The following is a 21,993-nucleotide window of genomic DNA, read 5'->3' on the forward strand; positions in this document are numbered from 1 at the left end:
TTTGAAACCAGGATGGTATGCAGCATGATTCTTCTTTTTTTTCCCCCAAAGCTAAAAAGTGTTCCTTCAGCATTACAGCCCTATTTTTTAGGTGCACAACTTGCCTAGTAGTGCCTTGAAGCCCAACCATGTGGGGAAAAGTGTCCGTTATTTATACCAACGTCTAAACTTAAGAGCCACACACCAGCCAGGAGGTAATATTAAAGGTTTCTTGTAAATTACAATGGACGGACGTTTTTCTGAACACCAATGAGAGATTTAAACAGTGGATACAAAGTACTCAAGATCTTATAATAAATATATTATAATGATCACTTCTTTGAAACCAAATTGGAAAAACATTTTCTACCAATTGCAATTCAAAAAGAAGATTGTTCCTTAGTTCAGTCCTAAATCCAATTGACATTTTCTGTTACTTGGTTTTTAACATTCTTGTTGTCAAGGATGAACACAGGGTTCTTAATAAAACACAAGTAAACAATTCTTAGTTGTAGCCTGACCTTCTGTATAAAAAGGTTTCATTTTTTAAGACACACTGGTCCTTATAATGAACCATTAGTATTTTACACAATTAATCAAGTTTCGTTTTGTCTGGAGATTTGTGTTCTTTTCTAAGGAGACCAGAAAAGTAGTTTAATTATTTTATTGCAGTGTTATACAACATATGATTTGTGAACAGTGGAGGTCACAGAGGGAGCTGCCTCTATACATTTTTGTATTATTAGAACTTGACAGTGGGTTAACCTGGAAATTGGCTTTCTTTATTGCAATCATATTTGAGGTGACTGTGACAGGATGGTTGCAGGCAACCTGGAAACTGATACTGTGGAGGCTGGTACTTGTAGTTTCATTATTAGTCACATGAGGCAGCGTCATAGACACTTGTCCTTTAAAGAGAAACTCCAAGAGCAAAAGGTAAGTGATGTGTCAGAGCCTGAAGGAAAATGGCCAAAGAGCATAGTACGGATTAAAAAGTAGTTAGTTTTAGAACCTATTATCTGTTGTGGAAATTCTGGGTGAGCATGGGACCATCGACAGCAAGACATATAAGAGGAATTGTGGTGGTGGTGGTGGGGAATAGAGGCTGGTGGGGCACAATTGAACCTCCTCAGCCGACCTGAAGAGCAAAGAGGCTGACTGGAGCAAGAACACTGCCAGTGATAGAGCTGGGTGGATACTTCCTGTGTCGTGGCCCAAATACAGGTAAGAACTGCTGGTGAGTGATTTCAACAAGAAAAACTGCAGTTTTGAGTTTAGTTTTTTTGCACAAGAAGAAACGTGAGTTTGATTATTCATTGGCTGTAGAAAGCTTAACTACATCAGTTCAAGTTTACTATAAGCCAAGCAGGAACACAAATTGAAATGGGAGGGAAAGACAATAGCGTGAAGGAACACAAAGAATTGCAAGGTGTTTTAATAAAATTGGAAATGCTGATAATGTTTCAAATTTCTTTCATCTGATAAATACTTGTCCACACTTGGTGTCAGAAGTGGGATTTAAAAAAAATGCCCCTGAAATATAGCAACACTTACACCTGACATTAGGCCAGCAGGCTCAAACAGTGCAACAAAAAATAGTTCTATTCTCAAATGCCCTCCAGAGTCCAGCAGAGCAATTAACTTGCAGTCTGTCTGCCCAGGATCCTACTATTCTCAGATTGGCTGATTCCCTTGCTAATGGCACAGTGCAACTGAACGTGTTACCGTTGGTACTTCAAAAATGCATTCCAGGAGAGGATCCTTTGAGTGTTTTTTTTTTTCTCTTCTTAAAACAATTTCTGGAAGGGTGGCCCAAAACGCTGCATGGCCATCAGAAAGGTGAGCACATGTACCTTTGTTCGCCAGGGAGCTCTAATCAGTTTTCTAGGTGGCAAATCCTGCAGAAACTACTGGATATGAGGAAATTAAAAAAGCAATACGAAAGCGATTAGGCAAAGGTTTTAGATGGGATATATCAAGTCAAGTTCAGAACTGGGAAATGGCCCCTCAGGGGAGAGTTCCAAAGCTCTCTTCTGAATAAAAGATTAGGAGAAACATGGATACAGCCTAATAGTACTGTAGAGAACATCATAGATCAGATAGTCTCAGAATAATTTACAGAATCATTTGTGAGTGCTACATAGAGGTGGTTAAAATTGCATCAACTAAATTTGACCTCTGCTGTAGAAGTAGCATGCACTTTTCAGAGAGCCCAGGGTTTGGACACCCAACCAACAGCACAGGATGAAATTCTCAGAAAACAGTGACCTCAAAACTATTCAGGTGGGGAGAAATTGCGCAAGTCTCTTAGCCCAAATGGGGCAACTGAGCTTTTAATGCAGGGACTTGGGTCCACATTGCTCAAATCTGACTTAACTAGTAGGAATCTATGGATATAGGTGTATTGAAAGGTAAAAGAATGTATGCAGGTAAGCCAGAAACTCGGAGACCGTTCATATGGGTGAATGATCATCCAGTCAAGGCATTAATGGATCCCATTTGCCAACAAACTGGTCAAGAACACCTGGCGAAGCACATCAAAATAAAGAAATCCCTGGGTATGGATAACCTGCGTCAGTGGTAAAAAAAAAAATCCTACAGCCAAAGCACCCATGGAGAAGAGAAATAGAGAAACCAACAGGCAGCTCGGGGTGTTTCTCAAACTACTAGAGAAAGTAATTTTAGTGGTAGACAACTCAGGCTTTCCATCCTACTTACAATAAAGTGTGGCATAGAAACAACTGGTGGAGGGAAGCACCTTGGTTAAATGAGGATATTTAGATATCTGTTTGACCCATAAAGTCTTGTCAAACTTATGAGGTGAAAAGGGATATGACCCTGCTTATTTGTGTCAGAGTGGCCGTCGCTGAAAGAAGGCCCAACGTAAGAAGTCTGGAAATGAGAGCTAGATTTAAGGGTGGCTCCACGAAAAGATCCCAGCAAAAGAAAATGGTTCGGTTTAGAAGGTAGATCTGTAAAGAATAGAAAGATTGCTAGTTCCTACTCATTTTAGAAAAATACTCAATCTACCTCATGCCCACATAGGGGGGCTGGTCACCTGGGCCGCGAAATAATGAGGCTAGGTGATAGAAATATTTTTGTTTTTGTTGCCAGGCCAGGTTTTCATGCGCGAGTCAACTGTATGTTAGGAAATACAGTGTGGTGCTTTTTGTTCCAGTGAATGTCCCAAAAGCCTCTCCGAGTTCTCTTACCAAAGAGTGGTGGTGGATCCAATAATATCCCTTTTATCTTCATCCCATGGTCCTAACTACATATTGGTGTTGGTTCGGTGCACATTGAAATATACCAAGGTCATACCTTTGCGAGCTACAGACTTCCACCACAGCTCACTCCCTACTAGAATTCTTTTTGCTGGTGGGTTTTCAGAGAGAAATGTTGTGAACACCGTTTGCATCAAGATTCTTGAGCGCTATCAAGGGGGAAGGAGGAGAAGTGGCCATATAGTATTGTGAGGAGTCACCAGGGATTACAAGGTTAACTTTAATACTTTAGGAAATCCTGATAACCTTTCAGCTTTCTTTAATTTAATACACAGAGTGGCCAATTTCTTCAGTTCGCGTGCAAGGCTATATATCTTGGTGCAGTGGAAACAAAATATGGAAATCAGTCTTCTGTGAGGGAGTGAAGAAGATATATCAGAGAAAAGCGGTAGTAGGGATTCAACTGTCCACTGATCTATTTTTGGACTGGGAATATTACTGAGAACGTGAATGCAGGATGATTGAGGGACAAGATTTGCATGATAGAAGAAACTGTCATGTTGTTTTTAGGGGGGGAGATAGTAAAGTGTTTTGGTGAAAGTGATTATTTTTTTTCTCCTCCTTTTCTTTCCACAAGAATGTGTTCATGGACAGTTTGTGTTGGAACACCCGTACAGGATCAAAGTTCTTCAGAATTAGTTACTGTTAGGTGGTTGTATCAGAATGTATCTCTGCTTGAGGGTATGTTAGGTAACGTTGAACCGCCAAGTAAAAGCAATACTAAATGGTTCAGAACCAGGCAGCCCAGAAGAGAGAGACTGCAATAGGTAGCAATTTGATTGTGTGTTCGGGTTTCTTTTTGAAATAAGGAAAATGTTGGAGGAAATTTGTGCAAGTTTGATTTCAAGCATGTTGTTCGTGAGTTAGTCATTCATGATTGCCGGTAGTGTAGCAGTATTTGTGAAAATAAATACATGCTCTACCTTTCTCTTTCAAAGAACAATTAAGTAAAGCTGTGGTGGACCGCTACCAGAAATGCAGCTCTTTGGTGTTAAGAAGCAGGGGTACACCACTCAAATCATCAGAGCCATGAACCATTCTCTCCAACTCGTAAAGCAATGAGTGAGCCTATCAAGTTTTGCCACTGTTGATGAGAGTGTGGGCATTTTATCAATCTGCCTCAGCTTGACCCAACTACCATTACTTAAGTCTGCTATTTAAAGAAGCTTATACTTGGGGTGAGCAATCTAGCATTTATAAAACCCGTGCTCCATCACAGAGAACTAAAGAACCACAAACTCAAACTACACCATATGTGATTGCTTCAAGTCAGAAGATACTATTTACTATTGAGGACAAATTAAGGTAAATCACATGTGGTACCTCAACTACTATATACAAGAACTGCATGTTAAACTGAAAGATTTGGTGTTTTGTAGAAATACCCTACATTTTCACCATAGTTTAAATATCCTTGCCCAAGAAGTTGCTTGGTTTGACATGGTGTTTGATAACAAGTGCAGACAATATGTTGCATGTTACATATCGCCATATAATGTAATAGAGGCTTCGAATCCCAAAACACATATATGAAATTTTTTCAGCGCACCAACTCGGGACACTTGACATGATGCCATGCAAATAGAGTATGTCTTTCAGAACTCTGAGACTCACCTGTCCACCATCTTGCACTGTCCCGAACAGACCGGACCTCTTAATCATCTACAAAGCACGGTCTTAGCATGGGTGACACAAACTGAGGTTAGTAGTACTTAATTTAGAATCCAGTCCTAGGTGGGCTGACTACAGGATGTAAAGATTAGCAGAGCTGAATGCCCAAAGCAGGTTCTTCTTCGTGATCAGCACTGCACCATAGAAGCTGAACACAATATCCTAATGGGCTCAGTGACTAAGAAATGTGGCAACAAGAAAGTGATACATTTGGACTATGTTGTCAAGGGAGCCTTATCTAGAGTATGCTAAATTGGAGATTTTCATTTACCTGCCTAGCTCACAAAATGAGGCAGTCCTGTATAATAGTAGTTCTGACTCATTTATGTCCTGTTTCTTGAGTGGCCTGTGTTTAGGCCTTTTAGGAATGCTACTTCTTAAAATACCAATGCTTGAATTTTGCAATTCCTAAAGAGAACAAAGGCTGTTCCAAACAGAATTCCCACATGGGTCGCCATTTTCTCTACCGCATGGGACTCTAGATTGAGCCCCCCTTCCTCCACTACTTGGATGAAATTTGTTGGCTGGTGCTTCTCTGCTGTATTTAAAAAAAAACAAAAAGAAGATTGCATTAAATAAACGAAAATAACAGTGCTGTCAATTCTCAGTGGAATTATTCTAGAGCTCAATTTTACTTCATGCTTACAATTTTGTTTAGTTGTGTGAGTTCTTAAATGGTGAATATATGAAACATAATAATCAAAACTTGTGAATAGTTTCGTGCTAAGGCCCTCTTGTGCAGTTTCTTAATTTATATTACTGGGTTAAGGGCAAACTCAGCAGCATAATCCTAACACCCAAAATCATTTGGTATCACTTGCATGAATACCATTGGGGATGGGTGGGCACACCAGAGTCCTCCGTACTCGCTTCATGTTAGATTACTCCAGCATCATCTTTTTGGCTGTTCTACGCTACAAACACTCCACTTGCACAGACTAAAAAGGTACACATTTTGTGCAGCTATAATGATTTATTTATTTTGTCATACATGTGCCATGGAATCATCACATATATACTTAATCAGCAAGTACACAACAGTGTCTCAACATTGTCTTGTAGCTATGTTGTCTGTTGAACAGCATAGTGCATTCAAAGTTCCTTCACCTGTTTCACTGTCCTATGTTCCACGAGTTCAAAGAGCTGACATGTCTCTTCTGGTGTAAAATCCACACAGTGCTTAGTACATACATGAGGGGATAGTGATAAAACATCAAAGTCAAAGTAAAATCTAAATAATCGCTCCCCCACCCCTGTCTGGTCTGTTCTCCTGTGATTCTCTAACAGTATCACATCCATTATTTAGTAAGTGTCACTGTTCCCCCTCCCCCCCCCCAAAAGAAAAACCATTAGTGCCCTGGCTTCCCCATTGCCCTAGTTTGTGGTGTGTGCACTTGCCTCTTCGCATGCTAAGGGTGCCTCGGGTCTGCAAAGTAGCATTGTCCAGTCTGGTGTTTCTATAAACAGTTGGACAAGTTTGTTCCATTGATCTGGTATTGGATATTTACGCGGTTCCAGTCTTTCTTCCGTGTGGAGGGCTGCAGTTATGATTTTGATGACCTCATGAGAGTGGCCTGGTAAATTGGGGAAACATAATAAAACCCTATGCCTACTATGGATCCTTGAGGTTTCAGGCAGAAGAATGGTCAGAGGCCCCCAAGATTAAACAAATTACCTGTGAGCCAAACTTCTCTAGGTAGCATGACCAGGTGGTGAAACAATTTCCCTTCTGAAACACTGCTTGCCTGACAAGTTCATGAGCAGACTGAAAAGCCTTCTCTTATCTAGTTGGTATAACCTGTGTCACTAGCATTATACCACGCACCTTGTAAACGTTTGTGACTAGACCTGATATGGTTTCAGTGATGATTGATAAGTATAAGGGAACAGCCACATGCTATTGTCACTACAGTATACATGGTAATCCTATTGATATTTGCCAGAAGAGCTGAAGAATTGGGTTGTTTTGATGGTAGAAGTTGTGGCTCCTAGAAGTAATTTGATGACATGGTATTATAATCTGGTGTTGGTATATCGAGCAAAAGATTCATCTGTGCCAGTAAGATGTATTTTTTTTTTTTTTTTGGAGGTGAGGGGTGGGGTGGTTGGGGAATGAGGTACCTCTCATACCATGAAGGGCACAGTGATTAATGAATGGAGACTTACAAATTATCCTGGCTATAGGAAACCAGAGGAGATCATTCAGTGCGGTGGTGACGTGATTCTAGATTTGAAGATGGAGGTTGAATGGAGTCTTGTAGGTCAGCTGTAGACCCTTTGAAGTCTACATAGGCGGCAGTTAGGTGTGCCAAAACAGATTAAATTGTTGTAGTCTAGGCAAAACAACACAAGTGTAATGGTGAGTTGAAACTTGTGAGGAGACTGAGGAAAAGGAAACAAATTCCTGAGCAGTTTTAAAATATGGAAAGAAGACTGGATAATTTGATTGATCATGTGGTTCAAGTTTTAAAATGTGGTTGTTATAAGCATATTTATAACAGTTTAAACCAAATTATTTAATTAGGCAAAGGAGCAGACTTGGGCAGACATTGAATAAGGTAGGAGCAATGATACGGCTTTATGTTGCACATAATGGCAGAGTGTCTTGTGGACCTTTTAAAGATGAAGATGTTCTTGATTTGAGAAGAAGTAAGTGCTCAAGTCCAAAGCCTTGTCTTGAACAAAGGTCACCTTGGCATTAGAGGAGAGGGGGTGATGAAGTATATAAAGTATTGATAACAGGTTGAGGACATGGGCAAAATGTCATATTTCCATCCAGGTGGATTTTGTGGTTGTCCAAGATGGAAATGATGTATGTTTTCATTGCTTGGGGAAAGTGAAACCTCCTGGACATCCTCAGGGAGGTTGTGGGCTTCAAGGTAGTTGTGCAAGTGTTGGAATGCTGCACTTTTAATAAGTGCTGGCGGAAAGGTCTGTTGACAATGTACCTATAGTTGAGGTTATTGGCATAAAGAGATAGGTTTGTGAGGAGAGGTTTGGTGTAAGACATTTTTTAGGTCACTGCTAAATAGTATGATGAAATTAAGAGTTCAGGATGGTGTGCACCTTCAGGGATGTAGATGTGAAGGACAGCATTTCCTTCAATAGTGCATATAGGTGTGGGGGTCCACATTTCCACTACAACAAGCAAAGGCTCATGACCCATTTCTCTTCCTGCACAAATTCTGAATCTATTGCACACCCATGTTAATAATGTAATCAGAATCATGTCTTGCACTAATTTTACAGCCATGGCTCTGCCTGCACATCTTTGGTCAAATCATCAGTTACACTGTTCAGGTTCCTATGTTGTGCATTCAGAACACGGGGAAACGTGCTATTATAACATTAAACCCCAAAAGCTCCAAAAAGGCACAATGTAATAGTACTGAAATGCAGACTAAGACAATCCAAAGCAAACGTTTGACTTGTGAGATCATTTTCAAGGTATTTTTTCAAAGTGCTTGGCTAGTTTAACACAGATTAGATGAGAACAGTTGGAAGATAAATGTGTGTTTTTTTTGATACTCCAATATGCAGCTTGTGAGAAAGTAGCCTCTTTCTAGCATGGTTACACCTATTTTGGCCTGTTTGTCACTATGTTTTGACTGTGTCACTGGGATCCTACTTGTCAGTATGTTTCACTGTTTTCGTCAGTATAGCTTTACTGTGTCACTGGTATCCTGCTAACCAGTTCTTATGCTCTGTCTGGTTCCAAACAGTAACCCAGTATTTCACTCAAATTGGCATACTGGACCCCAGTTGTAAGTCCCTAGTATATGGTACCTAGGTACCCAGGGCATTGGGATTCCAGCGGATCCTTATGGGCTGCAGCATTTCTTTTGCCACCCATAAGAAGCCCATACAACGGCTTCTACAGGACTGCCATTGCAGCCTGTGTGAAATAGTGAATGCACTTTTTCACAGTCATTTTCACTGCACCGGGACATTTACAAGCCACCTATATGTCAGGCCTTCAGACCCCGAAGGCTGGGTGCCAAGTACCTGTGTGTGCGGGCACCCCTGCAGTAGCAGAGGTGCCCCCGCGTTGTCCAGACCCATTTTCCGGGACTTCGTGAGTGCAGGGAAATCTTCTGCACCAACTGGGAACCTGCATCTATCTTCTTTGGTGCAATACTGACTTTGTCTTCTCACCTGTGGTTCTTTTGCACCTTCATCTGGGTTAGCAGGGGCTCCTGTTCTCCCTGGTCTCTTCAGTGCTTCTTGGACTTTGTCCCCTTCTTCCACAGGTCTTCAGGTCCAGAAATCCATTGTTGGTGTCTTGCAGCCTCTTCTGGTTCTTGCACTGTCTTCTATCACAACTTCTAGTGTGTTTCAGGAAACTTACTGTGTTTTACTCCTGCTTTCCTGGGCTCTGGCATGGGGTATTTTACTTACCTTTGGTGTTTTCTTACACTCTCAGCGCCCCTCTACGTACCAACATTCGCATGCCACTATTTTAGTATATGGTTTGTGTTCCCCCTAGGCCCATTGCAACCTATTGTGATTTTCAGTTTGCACTATTTTCTGACTATTTACTTACCTGTTTTTGGTTACTAGTTTATATATTGTGTAATTTACTTACCTCCTAAGGGAGTATAGTATTTTTGGCCTTGTGCCACTAAAATAAAGTACCTTTATTTTTGGTAACACTGAGTATTGTCTTTCATGTGTGTGAGTACTGTGTGACTACAGCGGTACTGCAAGAGCTTTGCATGTCTCCTAGTTCAGCCTTGGCTGCTCTGTCTACAGCTACCTCTGGACAGCCTGGCTTCTAGACACTGACTACATTTCACTAATAATGGATAACTGGACCTGGTGGTGTAAGTACCTCTGGCAACCACTACAAACCAGCCTCCTACACTGTTGGACGCTTCCCTGGAAGGTCAGTGAAGCTGAACCTAGCAGACAATAGTACATGTTCTTGACTTTCGTCATCATTGCTCTGTAACGTCTTTGGGGTTGAACTAAAGTCACGTCTCAGCTAGGTCTGTGCTCGTTTTCCATTTGCACTTCCCAGTCGTATTATTTGGTCTTGGGCCATAAGCTCCTTGGGGTACTGCTTACAGTGCATGTCGTTTTTGTTCTGTTATTGGAGTTTTGTCATGAAGGAGTTCCGAGTGACTCTTATCTAGTGGCCTAAGATAGATATTGCATGTTTCACGAAGGAGAACAGTTGAAGCAGGATTGTTTAATTGATCCTCTAATGTGGAGGAACAAATATTTCTCCATCGCTGGTTGTAGCTACTGGTGGTACCAGAATGATTTTTCTGGGAGTGTGTCTGAAAAATACATGAAATGGACTGGTGACAGTTTGAGAGTGGTACATGGTATTTAAAGACATTCAGTGTCCTTAGGCAAAGAAGATGGCATCCAGTGTACCAAGAGATTCCAGGAATGGGATTGGCACAACAGGGTAGGTGAAACAAAATATTAAAATCACTGAGATGAATGGAAAACAGTTATAATGAACCATGGTTGAGCTAAAGTCCTAGAAAGGAGGAACCCACCAAAAGCTTCAGAAAAGGCTTAATTATGCATAGGAGGTTGATAGAGAAGGAAAGATGGTGAGAACTGAGAGGAGAGGTGGTATCCTATCAGTAGGGATTCCCGCTCTAGAATATAGCAGGAAAGGATGATATTGAAAGCAAGCATTTATTTATTATGATGAGACAATGGTCTGCTTGTTGGGATAGAGGCTTAGGCTTTCATAACCTGGGGGAATAGTTTCAGTGGGGCTACATCATCTGTATACCAGACTTCAGTGACAACAGTATGGCTGAGCTGTGATCTAATAGACAACTGTGTATATGGTAGCAATTTGAGGTTTCAAAAGACCACTTGGGGACTGTTGGAAAGCAAACATTATTATTAAAAATTGTGTCACTAAAACATAATATGAAGTAACATGTATTCAAAGGCCTAACTGAAACCATGTATGATATACTTTGCAGACTATGCAGTCGCTGAGAGTCCAATATAGGAGAATTGGAAGATGTAGATTGGGAGGCAGCACAGATGTTCCCACGAGAAGTAGCTATTAGGTCAAGACTGAGACTAATTAAATTCAAGATCCTTCATAGGTTTTAGTATGATAGACAGCGGCTGCATACTGTGGGAAGGGCGCAACATCCGAACTGTCTCGGAAGTCAGGAGAACATTGGTGTGCAAAGCTTCTTTGGGTATGGTAAAAAAAATTATGTCGCTGATATGGTGGACACCATAAACAACGTGCATTAATGTGAAGTAATGTCTAATGAAAATGTATTTTGTTTATTCATAGTTAACTGTACTGAAAATATCATTAGTAATATGTACTAAAAGATTAATGGTTTAAACTTATTATGAAATGTTTTATTCTTCATGCTTAGCACAAGTTTAAAGGCCTCACGTTTTAGTAACTATCCACAGACGCAATGTTTAAATGGTCTGCTATCTCTGCAAAATAATGTTTCTTTAAACATCCTATGTGACTTGCATAGTGGACATTTCTGTCCTGTTTTCTCTACTCGTGTTGCATATTTTCTTGATATTAAAAAGTATTAATTTTGAACAAAGAACCTCAGTGCTCAATGTTGTGTTTTCATGTTGCATATTTTGTTCTTGCTCGAGTTTTAGTTTTTGGCAGGAAGCACATGTTATGTTTCCACATTGTTTCAAATGTCATTTTTGTACGGAAGCTGATGTCAGGAGAAGAGAGAGGTGTGACAGCATGATCCAAACCTGTGTGAAGAAAATGTGAAAAGATACCTCTGAAACGCAGATGATGTTTTATTGGCTGCAAACTAAACCGCCTCATAGTCTCTCCAATAGAAGTTTAGCTAGTAACTTTTGGGACTTTAATACAGCAAAGTTTTAGATGATGTAAGTCAGTTGTCCATTCTCTCAGCTTTTTGTCACTTCTTCAATTTACTGAGTTCTATTCAGATGCTGCTGCTTAGTTCTTGTCTATGATTCTAACAGTTCAGCTATATTAGGCCCAACTTTACTGAACTGCTTGCATTCCTGATGCTGACTAATGTAGACCTGATGTTCCTGCGCTCTGCTGATGAAGATACTACGGACTGCTGATGCATGTAGGAGAGGTATAACCAATATGCATTTGTTGTTCTTGCAGGTTTATCTCCCTTAGAAAATCCAGCTGTTTATTTTGGATAGCGCTATAGTTAAATGTTTTCCAAATTAATTTGTTGTTTTTCTTTTTGCATGATTGCCCACACATGCTTTCTAATTAGAGTAATAGTTAGGGATGCCTGATCCAATGTTTCAATTTGACTGTTTATTAATTATTTTCAATGTATTCAACTGCACAAATTAAATGTATGCTGTTTGTATTTTTCACTTGATTCTGTCATTATTCTACATTGTTCTTCTGGAGTGTTTAATGATAAGTGCTTTGATTAGATTGAGATTCTTCAGACGTTTTGGACAGCCTGTGATGTTTCTGTATTTGTCATTTGGTCTTGCGCATGATTTACGTGATCTTAGCATTGTTAATTTAAAGGGCAATAAATGTTTAAACTTTACTAAACTGGTGTGGTGATTCATGGCCACGTAGGTCATAGTATATTTAAATTAATGACTCCAGTTGAGTATGTTAATAATTTGATGTCATATTTGTTGATTATTGGTTCATATTGTCTGATTGGATGATTTCACACTCCTGCCTGAGTCAAAAGGCCCAAGTCGACCTCTGAGGGTAATAGATGACTTACCCTATATGTGTCACCTTATCATAATAATAAAAAAGCAAATAAGGTCTGACACACCGACAGGGCCATACTAAAACTTAGTTGGTGTAAAACTTACCATTGGCTGGCTTTCTTGTCACTCTATTTTGCTTGCTTCTTATCTTTGTGTTTGCCCCTCCCGTGGAGCTTATCTTGTTTCTAATCTTTTTTTGATTAGATGAATTGTATCCTTGCACTCTTAACAATAAGGGAACTACTGTTTTCTTTTTCTTTCGGCACTCTGTGTTTTTCTTTGCTAGCTCTCTAGTGTCACACGGCCCTGTGCTTTGTTTTTTCCCTCCTCCTCCAACCCACAGATTGTCCATTGCTCCCCCCCGGATCTGTCTGTTTTTGTCATTATGTTTTTTTATTGTTCCTCTTCAAGCTCCTCATGGCTCCCCCATTCCATTCTGTTGCTCCCCTGTTGATGTTTCACCCACCAACTCCCCCAACCTGCTCCTCCATTGTTCCCCACCCCTCCTATTGTGGTCCTTAAAAAACAAATTCTCAGTTTGTCATTTGCTGTCGGGCCACTCTGTTTTTGAAAAGCGATTGTCTGTACATTAAAATTCACTTTGTTTATTTGCCTCGTCAAGTGGCACCTGCCACCTTGAATTGGTAAATAAAAAGGAAACAAAATGGTGGCACGTCTTGAGTTATGCGCCAAAATATGTGGTGAGGCATGCACACACATGTCTTCAGAGAAGGCCATGATAGCATCATGGTGCATACATACTCGTAAATTTCATCACACTTTTCTTAATTTTTTAAGGAAATTTTGCCAGTATAGCCAGCATCAACAAAAAACATTGGCAAAGCCAATAGTTAGGAATAGCCCAATATATTGGCTTTGGTAATGCTTGTATATAAAGAAGGGGTGTTGGGGATACATAGGTGAGAAGTGGCACTTGATAAATGGGGGAAAAAGAGGGGAGAAGTTTGAGGTTAAGTAGTGGCCACAATATCAAACCCATCCTGCATTTACATTTGATAAATACACTGGCAACAAATGTATGATCATGAAACAATACAGTACTGAGGAGAGGTCGTCTGTGACCAACAGAATTTGTACTGCTTGATAGATTTCGTCATAGATGTTATAGTCCCTGCAAATTATGGTCAATTTGTTTTAAATTCTTTGATGGTAGAAAAGTTAACTCCTGATATTGGATAAACCTATACTCCTCACTCGATCATTGGCGGTTCATGTTAATTGAGACACTGCAGATATTTTTTCCTTTACCTCTCCCTTCATTAATATCTCTTCTTCGTTTTCTTTGTGTGTCCCAATGACTAGTTTAGATAACGTCCATAAATTCCTAGTTATGTTGTTCTTTCCTGTTGTATTGATTTGGTTATTGTTTGTAGTTAATGAATGCCTTTTTGCTCAACAGTGGCATTTGTGAAAAACCTATGTCAGTATGTTTAATTATCCTTTACATGAAGAAAACAGCCTTATTCCTTACTACTTTACCACAACTACTTCATTCCATTCACTTAATCTGCAATTTTTATATGCCCCTGGTTACCAATATTAAGCATGTTATTAGTCGTGAATTGTGAGGTTTTTGTTTTGATGTGGACACTGACAAGCCTTATAAATAGTGCACTGACGTTCACAATTACACTTGCAGAATACAACAATCCATCAACATAATCATGCCAAATTAAACATGCACATACTGTACAGCATGTTAGGAAAGGCAGTGACTTGCCTGAAGTCCTTTAAGATGTTCTGACCCGATCCCTATCCGCCATGCCATTTGATCCTTACTGAAAGGTAACTGGGATTTGCAGCTGCGTGGGCAGACAAACTGAACCTTCCCACCCCACCACAATATCAGACTGGATAACTGGGCACGTAGTCCCCAGGGGCCTTCCTTTCCCCACCCCGTCCACAAAGGGATCCGCAATGGGAGGTGCCCGTGGACCGCTGCTGGTCCCTTCTGAGGAGCAGCCACTGGCCAGCTGAAGCATCCGGACACTGCAGAGGCCCCATAACAGACACCGGTAGCATAATGAAGGTTAGACCCATTGCCCAAGGCACAGTGTACTCCCATCAAACCACAGAAGGAAGTGGCTGTAGGCTGCGACTTAAGTAGCTCAGTGGGTTGTTTACAGGCCCAGTACGCACTTGACGGCTCGAGACAAGTTACGAGCGGGAGGTCGCCGGTCGGTGAGAAAGAGGAGGAAGGTGCATGGATGGCACCAGGGTGTACAGAGGATGCGGAGGCTGTGGGGAGTGTGTAGAGGTGCACAGAGCATAGCCCATGGTTGCAGGAACTTTAGATGGATGTAAGGGGATGTCTAAGGAATGTACAGGGTGTGAGCAGGAGGTGTGCAGACCATATTGTAAACTTGCATAGGCCGCTGAAAGGGTATAGCCAAGAAGGGAAGTCTCCACATTGGAGAAAGGCACTGATCCAAATCACATAATGTAATCTGCATCATCATCCAGAGATATGAAAGGAGGCTGAGGAGATTTTAAAATCCAGCAGGACAGCCACACAGGTCTTCCACCCCTACCCTGTACTCATGTTCAGTTCAAGTGTATCTATTGGTTCAATTTCATGCAAAACCATAGAAAACGTGAATAACACAATCTACCGTACAACACTTAAAATGTCAAAATAAAACAGACCAATTTAATTTATAAAAAGGGCCTCCGCTCAAAACAGCACTGACATAAAATAGTCAGAGAGACAGTTACTTCAATCTATTTATTGATTAAATCAACGCATCATAGTAGACCAACATGTTCATCCATGATTCCACAAAAACACGTGCTCATATCCCTGCATAGTAAGTGTGACTCTCGCAAAACATGTCCTTATATTAGCAATAGTCCAAGGGTGACATGAACATGCCTCAAATTGGATTATTTTGTGAAAGCATTTATCTTATTGCTGGAAAACAAGTACCCCCATTGTAACATTAGACTCTTTCAGGGTAGAGAAGCAGAGTAGTCTTCGGCCTACTCAGGGTAGGTGGTGTGGGCTAGCAATCCCAATTTGCTGGCATGGAACAAAAACACTCAATTACTTTTTGTCCAGACAGTGCTTTTTCTTTTAAAAACGAAAACACTTTACAACAAACACACCACTAAATACTATGTATTGAATTACAAATATATACATCAGGTAGATGGGAATACCTTTGGTGACATCCTCATATCACATTACACTCATATTGGGTTCTGAACCTGAAACTTACAACCCCCCCTCACCTATGCCAGATGCAACATCATAATATAACAGAGTGTCACTTTAAATAGAGCAGGCACACTGGGTTTGTCAGGGTTTCACCACATTAATAAAAATGTCCCTATGTTATTGGCTGTCAGTGTAACACATAAGGGGTGTCAGTTTACATAAAGGAGGCCTTCTGGCTTTGTCATGGTTTTCACTACATTAATAAAATCAGCCATATCGTTTATGAGTATGGCACCACTATTAAAAACATTAAGCACAATGCCAGTAATAGCATTCATTGGTCAATATCAGTGTTCAGTAATAAAGATTGTGAATTATAAACAATGTGTGTCAAAGTCTTTCTTTACACTTTATAGGCCACAAAATGCAGCCCTAAACCCAGCCACGAGGGGTTCTTGCACTCGGAGCCCAAGTGCAAAAGCTCCAGTTCTAGGAGAGCATCTCAAAAGGGAGTGTGTTGGCTGCCTCAGTCTATCGTTGATGGGGGGGGGAGGGGCTTCGGGGGGGCTGGCTCTCCAGGACTCCTTGATCTGCATTGGGCATGGGGAGATTGGGGTTCCCATGGACAAAAGATGGCTCTGGAGGGGGCCCTATGGACAAACCTCTCCCTAACAATAAAATCACGAAGCTCATAACCCTGTGGGCTTGGCCCTCTGTGGGGGAACTCAGCCCCAATCTTTCTTGAAGAGGCATATCTTTAAGGCAGCATAGCTTGGGCCCCAGTTTTTTCAGCTTTGTCCAATCTTTGCTCCTGGTAGCGAGCACTAGCCACCAGGATCCTTTTATTCAGGCCTCCTGGCCTTAAAAGTGTGCTTTGTGTGAGGAGCTGGATGTTTTGGGCCATATTTATACTTTTTGACGCAAAACTGCGCTATCGCAGTTTTGCGCCAAAAAGATTAGCGCCGGCTAACGCCATTCTGAAGCGCCATGCGGTCGCCGTATTTATTGAATGGCGTTAGCCGGCGCTAGCAGACCGGCGCTGCCTGGCGTGCGTGGAAAAAAACCACGTACACCAGGCAGCGCCGGCGTAGGGAAAAATGGCGTTAGGGCGTCTTAAAATGGGGCAAGTCAGGTTGAGGCAAATAAATCGCCTCCACCCGATTTGCGCCATTTTTAACGACGCCCAGACGCCATTTACATGACTCCTGTCTTAGTAAAGACAGGAGTCATGCCCCCTTGCCCAATGGCCATGCCCAGGGGACTTATGTCCCCTGGGCATGGTCATTGGGCATTGTGGCATGTAGGGGGGCACAAATCAGGCCCCCCCTATGCCAAAAAAAAAAAAATTATACTTACCTGAACTTACCTGAATGTCACTGGGATGGGTCCCTCCATCCTTGGGTGTCCTCCTGGGGTGGGCAAGGGTGGCAGGGGGGGTCCCTGGGGGCATGGGAGGGCAGCTGTGGGCTCATTTTGAGCCCACAGGTCCCTTAACGCCTGCCCTGACCCAGGCGTTAAAAAGAGGCGCAAATGCGGGGTTTTTTGCCCCGCCCACTCCCGGGCGTGATTTTTGCCCGGGAGTATAAATACGACGCATTTGCGTCGCAGTCATTTTTTTAGACGGGAACGCCTACCTTGCATCTCATTAACGCAAGGAAGGCGTTCACGCAAAAAAATGACGCTCATTCCTCATACTCTGGCGCTAGATGCGTCTAACGCCAAAGTATAAATATGGCGTTAGTTTTACGCCGAATTTGCGTCGAAAAAAACGACGCAAATTTGGCGCAAACGGAGTATAAATATGCCCCTTAGTGTTTCCTACGCCATACCTGTCCTCTGCTGGGCTCATAGGATCATTCTCTTGCTGATGGGAGCATCTTGTGCAGACCCTCTGCAATAAGCCAGCAAAACCGCCTCCTGACTGCAGTCCCCAGGTGTCAGAGCCACCTTTCCCCCCCGCCTCTTAACAGGCACCTAGAGTTTGAAGGGGGCAGTGGAATCCAGGACCATTCTATCAAAGTCTAGGGAACAATCCAGGGTCCTCCAGCAGGACCTTTTCCCAGCTGTTTCTCCTGGAGCATGGAAGTCAGTGCAACTTGCCCGGCAGAGACCTGTCCTAGTCCTGGGGTCAGCTGGAGACAAAGACTTGAAGGACATCAGGTGGTTTATTAATCCTATGATGTCACAAATCCCTCCAGCACAGTATTCTGGGACAATCCAAAATGGCCACTTTGAGGGTGTCTCTGGTAAGCACTCCTCAGAGAGTCTCAGCCCCCCCACCCCTGATGACACTGCTGCCTGATCTCTTCCCACTAAAACCTCAAAAGAGGGCCTCTCCCTGTTTGCTGCAGGGGTCTGGGCTCCCTGCTTTGTTCCAGTGGGACAGACCAGGTGCAGTGTGAAAATCTAATTGACAGATGCATAGGTCATGCCCACCCTTTCCCAAGAACTGGGTCAAGCACTGTTAATTTCCATTTTGTATGGGGAGGCATTTGACCTTTGACCCTCTGCTGGGGAGCAGTTGAGGACTGGAAATTCATACTGATTCATTGTTTTACCCCAGTTTGATAACCTGTGCCACTTAGTTTTTAGGTCTAAGTAGTGTTGTACTGTACTTTAGGGCAGATGTTGCCTATAAGTTGTAATACAATTAAAACACAATAGACGTTCGTTAAGCACTACAGACTTGCACTATAAATGCCCACTTGTATTATAAGACCTAACCCAGGTCAGTTCTAATCCTGGTAGAGTCCCTTCTGTGACAGAATATCTGTGCATTGATACAAGGCTGTGCATCACAGTAGTCCCATACTCAGCCTGCACGTATGCGCACACATTCTCATGTTACCAGACTAGAGTCGCTTAATCTGGCTGTGCAGGAGCGGCCTTATCTTAAAAAGCTGACACTAGTGGTTAACAGGCTCAGTCCAGACACTGAATTTACTATGCATAAGACTCAGATAGTGAGACTCACTCAGTAAAAGTCCAAAAACGGGGCAGTCAAGGGTGAAAAATCCTGGTGGACTAAATGAGTGGAACCCATTTGCTATACTACCTTTGTACAGTTGTGATTATCTGTAGTTTAAAGTACCAATGCATCAGGTAGTTCCAAACCAAAAATAGAGTGCAACCATATGTGCAGCTCAATATTTATCCCTGGAAATAAAAGAACTGTTCTAGTCTCTATTCTTTGTTCTCACAAAGGTGATAACATATACAGCTACAGCTACCCTGTTCTTCCATTCCTATGTCTTCAAATAGTTTAAATGTTAAAAATGAAGTTGCATGTTAGGTTACATAGTTATGCGAACAAGATAATTAGCATGTCTGAAGCTGGCTCTACAGCTGATACTTCCGTGTGTTTATTTCACCTGTATATGGTCTTTGACTTTGCTGTTAGGTGAGTAGAAGACACTTTAATCAATTTCTTCATTTAGTTGTCGTACCTATCAAAATGAACATAACAGTTCAAAAACACAATAGCATGAGCCCGTTGCCACATTAAAAATTCTTAAAAAAAGAAAATTGCTACCCAGCCACAGTCACATTGTACAGACAGGAATTAAAACCATATAGCGGCAAACTACAAGATAATACAGAAAATACTCTCAAGAAAGCAATAATAGCGCTCTTTTATTTCGGGGAGACATTAACCACACTAGTCCCAAGTCTGCAAACCCAGCTAAAGCGGCTAAAACTGATATCTAAAGCTTATCATCAAACAACATAAAACACCAACGTGTCTCAAAGTGCAAAAACAGCTTGAGCTACAATAAAGTGCAAGAATACCTAGTTGGCCAGATAAGAAACTTTCAAAGGACCAGTAAAGGAAATTCATAAACTGCATAAGCGTTTTACAGTACATGATAGCGCATGTATATATGGCTTAATAAAAAAAACGATATGCAGGTAACAAAATGTGTCTATTTTCTTCAGTTCCCTCTACTGAAACACTAGCTAAGACATGAGCTTATTCCGTTTGTGCAAAATGTTTATTAGAAATCAGCTTGCAGCAGATAATATATTGCCCCAAGTACCCTTTTAATACCCTATAAAATGATAGATAGCAAGTAATCCCCATGTTCAACACACCAGACATATTCACTTGCAGTTGATACCAAGATTTTCCGGACAGAAAAAAATATGTTGCTGCGTTTCAGGATCCATATCGGAAGCTGGACAGGTACTTGAAGTTCGTCCTGTGCTCCTTCTGTTTTTGAGCGCTTTAAGTGATAAATTTCCCAATCTGAGTGGAACACACATGTTTTTAGCAATAACATCTAAAAACGACTCGGGAGGTGCAATAACATCTAAAAACGATTCAAATTGTGGGTTAATCTTAAACTCCAAAAATGATTTGTAAATGTCAATTGTTCATATTCATATCATGTTCAGGTCATATTGTTCAAGGACAAATGACCAGTAGCGAGTTTTTAAGGCTGCAAACCCGGCCTCAAAGATAACTTCATGGATTTTCCCAGAATGTTGTTAGACTCAGCTTTAGAAACCAGCTCGATACAAACTTGAACCGGGAAACTTCTATTGCATTGGTCATTCCCAACAGATCCTTTAAGCAATCTATATAATCATTTAGCTCTGGGAGGACCAAAGGGGAGTACCCAGCAGACCAAAGGCTTCAGTTTCGCCATGTCAGAAATTCTATTAAGACCGTTATCAACAAAAAAAAACAAAAAAAGGGGTTAATACCGAAGGCAGCTGAAATGAGGGCTCTTATGAAGTTGTTCTCGGCTATATTAAGTTTGAGCATATCTTCATAGCCATATAGAGCAGCATGTGGCACTTTGGCACAGTAATCAAAGGGTGGGAGATATTAAACGAGAGCAAGTACTATTGTTCCTCTGTGTAATTGCTTTGGATCTGTGTTGAATGAATAGATGAGTTGAGGGCCCCACTTAAACTTCTCGGACAATTTTACCCCAAGGTATTCAAAACTTTAAAGCCATTCCAATATTTCAGAAGCCGCTCTCACCACACAGTTTCTATCTGATCTAGACTTAATGACATAAACGTAGTTTTTGATGCATTCTGCTCCAGGCCTCTTGAATTACAGAACTCCGTAAACTTAGCAATTAGGTTTTGAAGGCCCACAGGTGTGTTGGAGATAAGTATCAAGCCATTATCACAAAAGTAGGATTGGAATCTTATTGCCGTTTAAAACTTGTGTATTGTTCAGACATCTTGATAAATCTTCAGCTGTGTCATTTATATACAAGGTAGAGTGGGCGCTAAGACACCTCTGACAAACACCCTGTAATATAGGGATGCGATCAGTGAGTCCTCCCTTATCGCTCCATCAAACCTGTGCATAGTTTCTTTCATGTTATTATGCAATAAGGTTGATCAGGATAGCAGGGGCGCCTATCTCACCTAGGACCCTCAATAGTTTTCTCTGCAGGATAAGATAGAAAGTGGCTTGTAAATCTACATACAGTTTTTGTTTATTGCTCAACGCATATTTCCAGTACAAGATTAGAAATCTGAACACCTGATCAATAGTGCTTGTTTTAACACTAAAACCAGGAAGTGGGGACAACTTGCACTAGTCATCTACCCAATTTAGCAGCTTATCAAAGACCTGTCTTGCGAATACCTTCTGCAAATGGCCTACTAAGCTAATAGCCCTCTAATTTGAGGTATTGTCAGCAGCTCCCTTCTTATAAATGGGAATTACTTTGGCTCCTCTCCAGGAGTCAAGAATTTCTCCACCAGCTGCAATGGAGTTCGATAGAAGATTGATATAGCTGGACCTCACTTGAAGCTTGGATTTAAACAAATCACAAGGGTCCTTGTCAGGGCCGGGTGCCTTAGCTGGTTTAAAATGTCTTATGGCAGCAAGGGTGTCAGATGTACTGAAAGAGATTGCACTAACCTTGGACGTATCTGCATTGTAGATGGGTGTAGTGAAGATTTCAAACCTTGAACACAAGGACAAGTTATCGGACTCAGCTGAGGCATACAAGGATGAGAAATGAGTAACCCATTTTTCCGGTTGAATATGATAGTGATAGGAGTTCATGATCTCTAAGCTTCCATGAGAAACTCCATGCCAGAAAGCTCTATTATTATTTGACTCAGCAGTGAACTGATGCTGCCAGTTCTTTTCATCTGTCATTCTTAGCTATCACAATTGCCAGTGTAAAAATGGGATGTGTCCATGTT

The sequence above is a fragment of the Pleurodeles waltl genome, chromosome 4_1, assembly GCF_031143425.1.
Source record: "Pleurodeles waltl isolate 20211129_DDA chromosome 4_1, aPleWal1.hap1.20221129, whole genome shotgun sequence".
Lineage (NCBI taxonomy): Eukaryota > Metazoa > Chordata > Amphibia > Caudata > Salamandridae > Pleurodeles > Pleurodeles waltl.